This window comes from Haemaphysalis longicornis, unplaced genomic scaffold (assembly GCF_048455015.1).
Source record: "Haemaphysalis longicornis isolate Haplotype H1 unplaced genomic scaffold, Haemaphysalis longicornis Haplotype H1 scaffold_10, whole genome shotgun sequence".
In the NCBI taxonomy this organism is placed as follows: domain Eukaryota; kingdom Metazoa; phylum Arthropoda; class Arachnida; order Ixodida; family Ixodidae; genus Haemaphysalis; species Haemaphysalis longicornis.
The window spans coordinates 43,888,007-43,900,645 of record NW_027526204.1 but is presented as its reverse complement, the minus strand read 5'-3'; the positions used below and the strand labels follow the sequence as shown (position 1 = coordinate 43,900,645).

Sequence of the window (12,639 nt, the reverse complement as noted above, 5' to 3'; positions counted from 1 at the left end):
ATTTCCGCAGCTGCGTCGGCTGTCTTTCTAGGGAAAAGGGAAAATAAACACCTCTACTTGCAATTTCCGCGCTAAGTAACCCGTAGCCCTCTCCACTACTGCATGTTGAAAGCTGCAGTTTGAACCCTGCAGTTCATCAAAGCATGAAGCACAAAAAGGGCGTGGGAAAGTAGACGTGTTCCGAAGATTTTTGTTTACAAACAACTTATGCACCTCAGATTTTACACGAAGTTTTTAAGTTATGGTGTATTGTCTTTTAAAGTAACCCATGCGGTATCGCTGCACCTGATTTCTAGCTACCGAATAAAAACAAGTTTTCGCAAATGGGAGAAAAAAAATAATTCTTTTCTAACATTTATATGTAACAAAGCCCTAAAAAGGCTAATTAGGCTGACCCTAAGACGAAAACAGGTCTCTCTAAAATTTCCAACAAAAAATGGTACAGCTTGCACTGCAGAAGAACGGAAAGTTGGGCTAGTTGGTATGTGTTCATTTTGGTGGAATACAGAAGCGCTCAAAAAACAAGGACGAAGGAAGAAGGAAGAACGAATGCAAAGCGCCGTGCTGTCTACTTCTTCCTTCGTCCTTGTTTTTTGAGCGCTTCTGTATTCCACCAAAATGAACAGCTTGCACTATTGGTGCAAGGCTGGAGAAACAGCAGCGCTGGCGGGCCCTATTCCTTCGTCGGAGACGCGGCTGTTGCACCTCACATGGATTTTCAAATTTGCCGCTTAAATTTCTCCATGACTGGCAGGCCCGGATCGTTTTGTTTGCAGCCTTTCACATCTCTCCCAAAGTGGACCGCGTTAGCACGCGCTAGAACCCGCTGCAACCGGCTTCGCGAACTCGGCGTCTCGTCTGTGCTCCCCACTTCAGGCGCGAATGCACGCGAACTGACGAAGAGAACAGCCCGCGAGAGATCACCGCACGAACGCTGGGCAGTGTGTTCGCGAAGGTCGAGCTGACCGACGTCGGGCGCTCCTCCCGAGGCGCACGCTTACGCGCGCTCGGTATTTTTTCTTGGCCTTTTTTTCCCGGTAACATTAAACGAAGTAACTAAAAGCTTAAACAGCTATGTTGTTAAAACTGAAGCAACACGGTGGCAGCACGCGATCACAAATAATATAACGTCAGCTGCGACCTTCTTTAAAAGTCTGCGCGCAATCAAGTCATTCGCTTGTCCCGGCCACATAAATCTTAAAAGACGCTCATTTATTGTTGCAACGCTCTGTGTAAGGTCAACAAAAAAAGTTCACGCATCTCCACGAAGTGAATCATGACGAGCGGGCGAAGTACTGGGGATCGTTCTTACCGTAAATTACCAGTGAGAGAGATTACTGCTGCTAAAACAATTTTCAATTCAATACAATCCAATTTAATTCAATCCATTTCAATCCAATCCAATGCTCCTCGCGCATGCGCAGCACGGCTCTCCAGGAGCACTGTCGGCCATAACACACCAACCGCCCCCATCTCACATATTCTCCGATTCTAAGACGGCCGTACGAAATTTCGCGCAGAGACACATCTCCTTCCCTGCTCGCCAAATTCTTCTATCCCGCCCTCCTCCCGACCAAACTATAATCATCTACTGGAACCCCGGCCACGTGGGCTTTGGCGGTGCGGAAAAACGGCTCACCTGGACGCTCGAGGACTGATTTACCGAGCCCCAGAAATGGACGTCTCGCATCACGGCGCACGAAACTCCCGCGAACCTTTGCTTACCAATGACCTTACCACACACTACCGCCTACATCGGCTAGAACTACCTACCCCTCACACGTCCCTCCCTCTACACTATTATGGCGACAATTACAAACCCATTCCCTCCGCACCAGACACGTCCTCCACCACATCTATCCCACATTGTATCCCCACCCAGACTGCCCGGCATGTGGCGATCGAGATACCACGCCACACGCCATTTGGGAATGCTCCCTTTTACCCCGCTCTGTTTACCCAACCCTCCCACTACCTGGCTGGAGGTGACCGGGAGCTCCTCACCCGAGCTACAGCTGCTGACCACCACTAGGGCTCAAGATTACCTCGCACGCCTTCCCTACCCAAGGGACACTCGCTAAGACTATAAGCCTCGCCAGAAATAAAAGTTTTCTCTCTCTCTCTCTCTCTCTCTCTCTTTCCCTAACCTTTTGTGAACCTTTTATTTTGTTCTTGTTAACCTCTTGTGAACCTTTTGTTCACAGATGTTTCGATTTACACAGTGCTGTGCCGTGCACGGACGCCAAACAAGCCTCGGCCTTAACGTGCTTCGCCTCTAAAAGTGCTATTTTGCTATACTAAAGTGCTATGCTAAAAATGACCGCGCATCTGCTCCTTTCGTTGCAAATGCCGACGAAGGACGATAGTCGACTGGCGCCCCTGCGAAGTAAAGGCCTCCCTTCTCTTTCCCGCTCACCTCTCATGTTGTTCCTCTCGCGTCTCGTTCATCCCAATATAACACGCTTGAGGTTTGCTCAAGTCAATTTAAATTTACCGCGTTCCCCTGCTCCAGGTCGGGTGCCTCGATGCCAGCGCTGCCGTACGGCGGAGACGCGCGACAATCGAGGCACCTTATTAGCGTTCCAAGCGGAACGTGGAACCTATCTAGTGGAACCTTTCGTTACAGTTGCCGTTCGATTTCTTAAAATGCCCTCGGCAGCTATAGTAGCGTGGGAAAAAGCAAGCGACGCAGTGGTTTTTGTTTGTTTGTTTGTTTGTTTGTTTCTGCAGTTGATGTAGTATTTCATTTGCTATCGCAAAAACCAAGCATCCATGAATTTTGTAATGAAGGAACACTGCAAATATCACTTATGTATTGATTTTCTGCCTTATATCTGCGTAATGTTTTGTTCAACAATGTTTACAAGTATGAACATTGCTAACGGACTTGGACCTTTACAAATATTTGGCTGTCTGTTTCACTTTGGCCTGGTGGCTGAATCGAGTCACGGACAGACAGACCAAAATTTCTGCGTTTAAGCAGTCCAAGAAAGATTGTCGTCTTTTAAAGAATGTTTTTTAAATGACAACCTCGGCAGTAACACACGCTGTTAGAGAGAAAGACTTACTGCCCTTATGCGCACTTCAGCTCACGCTTCTAATACATGCAGACGATCAGAGGCATGAGGCCTCTTCGATTTGTCATTTCAGGATGAAAAGAACTACTGCACAACAGCTATGTATTTTTGCTTTCAATTTTTTTCATCCTGAACTGCCCACAAGCTTCCGAGTACTATTGCACTCTTGCAACTAAAAGAGAGAAGGGCTAAAACTTCACAGCAGACGACGCACACCACGACCCGGGGTGCGCGCTGCGCGTGGGCTTTCCGCTCAGACTTTCGCTCGTATTGCGCGGTCAACCAACCAGACGCACAAAAGTGCGAAAACAAATGCGAAAATGTACTCACCGAAGTAGGTCACATATACAACCGGCAGTCTGATTCGTGCCTAGCGCCGACTCCTCTGGGCCCGACTGCACCTCTTGCAGGCACGTTTTTCATCCAGTCAGAGGAGGCGGTGCCCACACAGCGGGGATATCGTGGCGTGAGTCACCGCGCGGAGGAAACGCTTGCACCATCGCTTGTCAATACGCATTACCGGCTGCGTGGGAAAATCGAGAAACAGAGTATTCCCGATAAGAACGCGTGCAAACGAAAGTAACCGTTGTTGCTCGAAGGCGCGACTTGTAGACAAAATATATACGGTGCGCTGCACGCACGCACGAAAAATTCAGCGCTAGCGCTAGAGGTTGCCACTACCACAGGTTGGCGCTGTAAGCGTAAGCGATTATGGGTTGTATAAGACGGCTCAAATTTGGTGGCTTATGTGAGCTGGGTCGTGCTCGAATGAAGATCGAATAGGAGAAACATCGCCAGAGCTAGCTGACATTTATGATTAAACTATGTTTTTTTTTGTCTGGCCCAGTACCATAATTTATCCAGTTACTACGCAAGCCAGTGAACACTTTTTAACTGCGCCGGCACAACTTTATAGTGGTGAAACCAGTGAATCCTTCTGCAACGGCCGCAGCACGTGCCCTTGTAACAGGGTTAAATGATGAAAAAAAAAAACACTGAAAAGTCAACTGGAAGTGCCGGTCAGCCGAATAAGTCGCTTCCTATATTTGGCTCCAAACCACGAGTTGAGCAGGCGATCGGAACACGATCCACGATCTTCGGATGATGTTCACTTCGTAATTTTTCACTGCCTCGCAATCTGCGGGGCGGATACTCTGTGCGATAAAATGCGCGAAACAGAAAGGACGGACGGGACGGCCCGTCTTTTTTCCGCATTTTATCCAGTATTTTCACTGTTAGTGCAACTTGGTTTGGCTAGGCGCTTACGCGAATAGTGACACAGTATACACAAAGTGTTACAATGACAAATCAGCGTCCGTGCAAATATTTCCTGAGCGAACAACTCCTGCATTCGTTCTTAAATGTTACACAAAGATCACATTTCGTGGTCTCTAAGAATTAATAACGAAGTCACTTAACCTGCTTATTTATAGCATAAATAGAAACTTTTTTTTACTATAGGAAAACGGCCCTATCTTGCCCTATTCGCCATTTTGTACCATGTTTTGTACTGACGATGATAATGATCATCATCATCATCATCATCATCAATGGCCTTCCCTTCGAGTCGGGAAGACGGCATGCCCCATCTCGCCTACGCTATGCACTTAATTAAATTTATCTAACGCACAATTGTTATTTCGCTTTAATTCTGCCCTACCGGTGTCTCGGCTGTGATGGCGCTTTATCGACTTCTTTCCTGCTTTGTTTCCACCAGTACTTTAGTCACCGTTTAGTAGAATTCACTGCTGCATAAGTTGCAAGCATATGAATAGGCTGTTCAGTATTAATAAAATCAAATATTTCGCACGCACCAATGACGAGGCAGTTCATGATTATCTCAAAGCCCAACTTGTAAACTTTGATCGCGCTAATCTATCTGTACCTTGGAACACTTTCAAAAACATGTTATTTTTTCCTAGACCATTTCTTACCCACCAAGACTAATAAAACGAACTAATTCACCCCCTGGATCAATCGAAAGATTATTCACTTAAATCGTAAAGACAAGCGGTTGCGGTATAAGCGCTCTGCCCCCTCCCAACTTTACGAAGTCCGTTCTGCGCTTGCAAAAGATAGTGGCCAAGCCAAAAGTTACTATTTTAATTCTACTGACCCAATTTCTTAAAAGAGGGCCCCCAAAAGTTTTGGTATTTTTTAAGCGAACGTAAAAAGAAGATTTATAAGATTTCACACAACTCTGGGATCCTCTGGGATCTACAATGCTCTGGCTGTGAATCGAAGGTTCCAGAAACACTTGCGCCGAGAGATAAAAGCCTGCAGAGCAGACGCCGCGGCATTCATTCGAAGACACTCGCCTGTGCTAGTCACTTTGTTGACCGCTGCTTCGCCGCCTCTGTATTCTTTTGAGTCGTTAGGGGAGCACAAGTTCGCTCCAATAAACTTGTTTCTAATTAAAGACAACTGCGTCGTCCTTGGCTTCGTGACAATATTGTAGGAACTCTTATGGTAAATTTTCTTGACGAACACAAGATTCTAAATATCCCTTGCAACATGGTTTTAGGAAGGGGTTTTCAACCACCACTCAATTATGTTCAATTGTTCATTTTTTCGCTTCGACACTCGATGTTGGTGCGCAGGTAGACGTAATGTTTTAGTATTCAATAAAGCGTTTGGTTTAGCCCCGAATCATAAATTAATTCACAAACTGCATCTCATCGGGCTCCCTACGTTTCTTGTAGCGTGGGTTTCGGATTATTTGTCATATGGAAGCCAATATGTAGACATTAACGGTTCTATTTCCAGTACTTTTCCCTCACCTCCGGAGTCCCTCAGGGTAGAGTTCTTGGTCCCTTACTTTTGCAAATTTACTGTAATGATGTTGTGTTCATCATAAAAGAACCCCTCCAAATTGGACTCTTCGCCGATAACTGCGTTATTTTTAATGATATTAACTCTATTAGTGACCAAGAAGCTTTAAACTCCTCCCTCACTGACATCCTCTCCTGGAGCCTTGAATGGGATATGGTATTAAACACAGAAAAAAACAGTCTCCCTTCGCATCATCAAAAAATGGAATCCTCACCAATGCTCGTACTCTGTCGCAGGTAATTCTTTAACCCAAGTACAGGAATATAAATTTTTGGCATAACCTTATCGAATGATCTAAGCTGGAATTCGCACCTTATTAATGTTTCTTCCCCTGCTTTTTCGTAAATTGCGTTTAATTCAGCATAAGCTTCAAGATGCTCCACCTAATGTAAAAGTACTTGCATACACAACACTAATTAGGCCGAAACTGGAATATGCTTGTTATGCTCGGGACCATCCGCACATAAAAAAGTATTGCCTTGTTAGAAACCATTCAAAAAAGAGCTGTTCGGTTGACTTATTCTAAATTTCGTCGCAGATTCTGTTTCCGAGCTGATGCGTATCAACGGAATTCAAACGCTTGAGTCCAGAAGACAGTTTCTCCGCCTTAAATTGCATTTATTTTATCACCGGAAACTTACTGTGGACTGGAGTGCCTTTTTGAAACCCCTTGCTGCTCGCCGTACTCATCATTCCCATTCTCCGTCCTTTACCCCAATGTTCGCTTCTACCAATCTATCAATTTTTCTCCCCCCCCCCCCCCCCAAAAATAATGACTGGACCAATAAACCCGAACATTTTCTTAACTCACCTGGTCAAGCAAATGTTTAATTGTGCCTGGTGGCCTGTGTTTTAGACTTCCTTTCGTTGTTTCTGCTTCTGCTGTTTGTATTTTGTATCATTAATATTATAACCCCTTATGTCCCTCCTGCTTGGGCCTCATGGCGTGCATTATGTTCTTAAATAAATAAAAATAAATAAACAATGCTTCCATCAACTTCGCAGCTCACATCCTCAGGAAGTAGGACTTTCTCCCCAATTCTAGCTGGGCGAATCTTTTGGCATTCTATTACTACATGGTTGATTGTTTCTTTGTCCCTGCTTAAACCCACACGTCTCATCCTGAGTCGTTCTAGTTCTCAAGTGGCCAGCCCCAGCCTCAAAGAGAAACGAACTGACTTTAAAAGTTCTCTTTCCTGATCTATTGTTTGCCAGCTTTATAGATTCCCAATGATCCCTTCTTTTCCATCCTCGCCGTCCACATAAGCGTCTCTGCTTCCTTCACTTTCTTTTTAACTGTCTCCGATTGGTTGGTCGCCACAGTCGTGTAGTATTTAGCCGTCCGCTTTCGCGTCCTCTTCCGACATTGGGTGTCCACACTTCTGAGATACAGGTCGCTGTGCACTCTGGCTGTCCACATCTTTTCATCTAAAAGCCTAAGCCTCTACTCAAAACGTATTTTACATTGCGCTTCCTTGGTTTCAAATGCAGCCCAGCCCACATCGCCCTGTTCAGCCTCATTCGTACTCTTACTGTCTTTTGGTTAACCTCCAGTTCCGGCAGGATATTTGACTTTAAGCATGATATGGCATTAGAGAACGTGAGCGCCGGGACCATTACCCCTTTCCATATACCTCGTACAACCTCATACTTACTGAATCCCCGAAGTGCTCTATGTTTATTATTACTGCGTTTCTAACCTGGAACAGCTGCGCCACCTGGGGTATGCGAAACGAAACGCGCGATGCCGGAGCTGCTGCAGTAAAGTGCTGCAGCAAATAACTAATTCCACGTGGCAATTGTCGCGAATTTAAAAGGTGTCAATCGAAAAACCATTTGACATCATCTCCAAAAGGCGTCACCCACAGGAGAGTGAAAAATTGGCCGCGTATCTGCTCCTTTCGTTGCAAATGTCGACAAAAGACGATGGTCTTTGTCGACATTTTCCAATTAAATGCCTCCTTTCACTTTCCCGCTCATCTCTCATTTTGTTCTTCTTGCGTCGCGCTCCTCCCAAGGTAAACACTCTAAAGGTTTACTCAAGTCAATTTAAATTTACCGGGTTCCACTGCTCCAGGCCGGGTGCCTCGATGCCAGCGCTGCCGTACGGCGGCGCGTGAATCGAGGCGCCCTACTTCAACGTTTATAGTACTGCGTTGCCCTAGTCCACGTGTGTTCCAAGCAGAATGTGGAACCTATCTAGTGGAACCTTTCGCAGCTGTTGCGACTTGATTCCTTAAAATGCCGCCAGAAGCTACAGTGGCGCTGGCGACAACCGGCGACAGTGTGACTTTTAAATGCGGAGCATTTCTTAGGCTCGCCTGGTCCTCCGTCGTTGATGGCGGCGCCGTCCACACGCTCACTGCGCATGCGGAACTCTCCTCCTTACACTCACAGCTCCGCGATACACTATAAAAAAAATAAATAGTTAGCGGCGCCCGGTTTCGATCCCACGACTCTCTGGCCGCAACGGGAGGTACGCGGTGCTCTTCCCACTACGCTATAAATCCGGGACAGGAGCAAGTGCTACGAACGCGCCTTATATCCTTGACTCATTCAAACTACGTCAAGAAGCTACTGATACAACGAAGGCACGCGAAGCTGAACGTCAACGGAAACGACGAACTGAAAACTTTGGAGGGGGATGCTGAATTTCCCGTGAAAAAGCTGTGGCGGCCAATCCCCCCACCTCTTACCTTTCCCACTGCCCCACCCCATCCATCATCCACCCTTACCGAGCGATGGGAGACCTTGTTAACCAGCCCCGCCCTGGAAGACCAGCTCGTCCTGATCTCCAGGAGCCAGGCGGCTAGAGAAGCATATGGGTCCCGTGAAGAGGGAACCACTTCCATCGACGGCGTCTAAGAAGACGTCGTAGTAGCTCGGTTCAGTAAAAGTTGTTTGTCTCTCTCTCTCTCTCTCTCTCTCTCTCTCTCTCTGCGGCGGGAAGCGCCACACGCCTTGCAGCTCAACCAGCCCCGTCCGCAGCGCCTCTGATGCTGATTGTGGCAGGATGCCCCTAGGGATTGGCCAACCAAAGAATCCATCACGAGATAGGTTCGCGTTCAACCACCGTCGTCATCTTCCCGTAGGGGAACCGCCGAAGAAGAAGAACGAGAAGACAAAGCTGCAAAGAGGAGGGCGTGTACATTGCTCTCAGCCGGTGCACCAATGTCAACAACCTTTACCTCACCAAAGCTGACGGAGACTACCGATTATACCACAGAGACATCGACAAGAACATGATGGTCGAGTTTCGGCGCCTCGAGAACCACCGCCTACTCACCGTAACACAACCGCACTTGCGTGCCTTTGCCACCGGTGTGGACCCGTACGCGGAATTCCCTCTGGCGCTAGTAAAAACCAGATCAGTCAACATAACGGCAACACAATGGAACCACACGGAACCGCCACGATGCTTCGCATCCTCATCAGGGTTCCCCACGGGAAGATGGTGTAATTTTTTCTTCTGCAGTGGATGTTGTATTTCCTTTCGCAGAAAATCAAGCACCTATGAATTTTCCTAGTAAGGAACACTGTAAATATCCCTTGTGTATTAATTTTATGTCTTAAAATTGCGTAATATTTTATTCTGGTTCAACAATGTTGGCAAGTATGAACATATAAACCGTACTTAGACGTTTAGATTTGGCTGTGAGTATATTTGGCTGTGAGGACTATTGCGCAGACTTCGTGTCACTTTGGCCGTGTGGCCGAATCGAGTAATAGACAGACAGACAGACAGACAGACAGACAGGCAGACAGACAGACAGACAGACAGACAGACAGACCAAAATTTCTGGGTTTAAGTAGCCCAAGAGTGAGCGAGTGAAAACTTTATTTAGATTGCCTGCAGGCGGCCACCTTTAAACAGCCAGTGCTTGCGGTCCCGCTGCCAGGTAAGAGAGGGCGGCACCCATCTTTCATTTCGTTTTTCACTTCACTTCGTTTCACTTCTCCGTGCGCGAGACAGAGGTGTGTGGTACACGAGGAACACGGGAGAAGAAATAACACTTGGAATGAGCTTGGTCGCGGAAGGTCGGCCGCGGGCCGGGCAGGCGCGCACGGGCAACACCTAGCAGCTAAGCAGGGCATGGAGTACAGACATTCTCACCAGGAGGCAGACGCCTCAAATGTACTGTGAGGGGGATATTAAAGAATTTGTGGTTCCTGATCTCCGCTATGAAGCAGCTGCCCTGCACGTAGCAAGGTGCATCGACCTTGTTTTTGTTTTATTCGCGCTTTTTTAAAAACGAACGACACCGCTTCCAAGTGCACATTGCAGTCGCAGTTAGTACAGAATGGGAAGCCCCGCGAATTCGGGGCAATCGAGAACACAATGAGAAATGCCAACCAAGACAAAATAATGATAAAATACATAAACAAACGACGACAAGAAATACGCAGCCCCCCAAAACGTGGCGGTAGCTGGCGTGTTCTTGCCCGGTGCCTTGTAACGCTTGTATGAGCAGCTAGCTCTAATGCATAAACTACTACCACTTCCCACTAGCGAGCGTGCAGCAGAAACAGGGTCAAAACTGCACGAATGCAGGATTCCAGCCCGAAGACACAGGCACACAGGTCTGGACGAATCCAGCGCATTCCTTCCCCCCATTCCCAACCCTTCCCGTGAGCAGTGGGAGAGCAGGTTATCCAGCTCGAGCCTCGATGACCGGATGATCTTGGTTGACCGAGCGGACAGAGCCAGGAGTTCCCATGGACTTCCGGACTAGGAAGTCACCCCACAATTTATTTTTGCTCAGTAAAGTTTCTTCCTCCGCCTCCTCCCGCGTTCCCACACTGGTGCTGTTGGGAAAGTTCACCTAAATTCAAGGTCCCCGAATGCAGCGAAGAAAGTATTTTTAATGGGCGCTAAGAAACCTCTGTGACGCTGGCAAGAAAATGCATGCGCAGTATGTTTTATGAACTGCGGCCTATGCTACGCAGTACGGCAGAGCTGGCAATATACTACGAGGTAGAGACCCCCTTCGCGCCTTTAACACTTGACGTCAGCAGAGAGGTCACACAATGAATCCATGAATTAAAAGTCTTTTTCACTCCACCAGCTGTTTGAAAACCAAAGTTGTAGTTTTCACGAAAGAGTCTATTTTAAAATATTCTATATTTAAAATAACTACGTTCCAACTTCCAAAGGGAAACCGCAATATTATTGGATACAAAAATTGCGGCTAATATACCTGTCTCCCACAAACTTTTATTCATAAAGACGTCTCAGACGCCCGAGATTACCACATACTACTTTATGTTTACAAAAATCGAAATCTAGTTTTGCAAGCAGGGCTAACACAAGCACGATGTCAGAACTCACAAGGGATACTGAGCAATTCTGGAATACCATCACCTCTGCTCCCATTTTATTGCCCGACAATCATTGTCGCCACTACTCCGCGCATTCTGGCGAGCGCAGAGGTTTTTGCTACAAATCACTTACGTACAACCCGCCAATTTCCACAGTACCCCAAGTGCGCTTAGCGATGTCATAACACACTATCACAGCCAGGAGCTGGCGAAGCGTCTAAATCAGAGACAGCAGCCTTCTACACGCAAAGCTGACGACATTACAATAAATGGTGGATCCGGAGGGGGAAGGGTGGGGTGGTCTGGATGTCCTGACCCCCCTTTAATTTCGGAATTAATACCCCAAAAAGATGACCCACCTAAGGTCATAGGAAAAAGTCTAGCTGGTGATTTTTTTGTATTCTTGTATCTGGTTTTCCAAAATTTTTGTGAATCAGAAGGCTACTATCCTACTGCTATCATCATTACCATCATCATAATCATCATCATCATCATCGCCATAACTGATAGAAGGTGACCAACCCGGCAGAAAAAATTTATATCCGCCATTGATTACGATCGCTCGCTACGCGCGATTCCCGTGCCCTCACACCTATAAGGCATGACTACAAGGACAGTCTCCAAAGTACGCGAAAACCAAACATTGAGTGACTTTAAATACGCAGAGCAGGCTTCGTAAGATCGGCTGAATAGTGACATTAGGCATCGAAGGCTTTGACGCGCCTGACTCAGCATATCGCGTTGCCGTTCCGGGCTTCCGCATTCCATTTCCAAAGGGTACCATCACTCCGACGAAAGCACTTTTTTTTTTTTTTTGAAGAAAGATGCTTGATACAGAAATGGCAGCATCTACACTCTGTGGATGTTGGTGAGGGTGAGGAGTACGGGGACTCGAAATGACATCCAGGTTGCGCCCCGAGTGACATCCGATCTACGCCCCGACCGTCATTTCATTTGAGCCGTGAGTTTCACCTTGATTATTCCCTAAATGAAACTGCAACTCACGGCTCAAGTCGAATTTCGCTTGATTTTCGCTTGATGGTGGTGTGCGCACGGATGGACGCGAACGGACATTGGGAGGTCCTAAGGTACTCCGCATCGTTACAGGCGAAAGAGTGAGCCGTTTGAGGGTACTGAGTCACTGTCGTAGCCCAATAAGGAAGACGAGTGACACTATGTCTAATCTACCAGACACAGGCTCGAATCCTGCCGGTGCCTGTGTGACTTTCTGCGATCGTAAATGCTATGCGCACGGACGCGGACGGACATTGTCCGGTCCTAAGGTGTACTCCGCACCTAAAAACGAACATGCCAACAAAAAAACTGAGTTTGATCGGCGAAAATGAGCGCCAAGCTGAATCAGCGCGCGGGAGTGTTAGGCCCCCGTGGAGCACACTTTTAGGGCAAAGGA

At 47.1% G+C, this 12,639-nt stretch overlaps 1 protein-coding gene across 4 annotated transcripts in view; it reads right to left on the bottom strand.

The window, feature by feature from the left end:
* LOC144158417 (putative thiopurine S-methyltransferase) overlaps positions 1-3,670 on the bottom strand; it is a 68,698-nt gene extending 65,028 nt beyond the window's left edge. For 3 of the 4 annotated variants that reach the window (XM_077689293.1, XM_077689294.1, XM_077689291.1), the window contains exon 1: positions 3,408-3,670. The gene's annotated coding sequence lies outside the window, so the exon portion shown is untranslated. The remainder of the gene's footprint in view (positions 1-3,407) is intronic. The other variant, XM_077689292.1, reaches the window with a different exon arrangement.
* Positions 3,671-12,639: the final 8,969 nt, after the last annotated feature.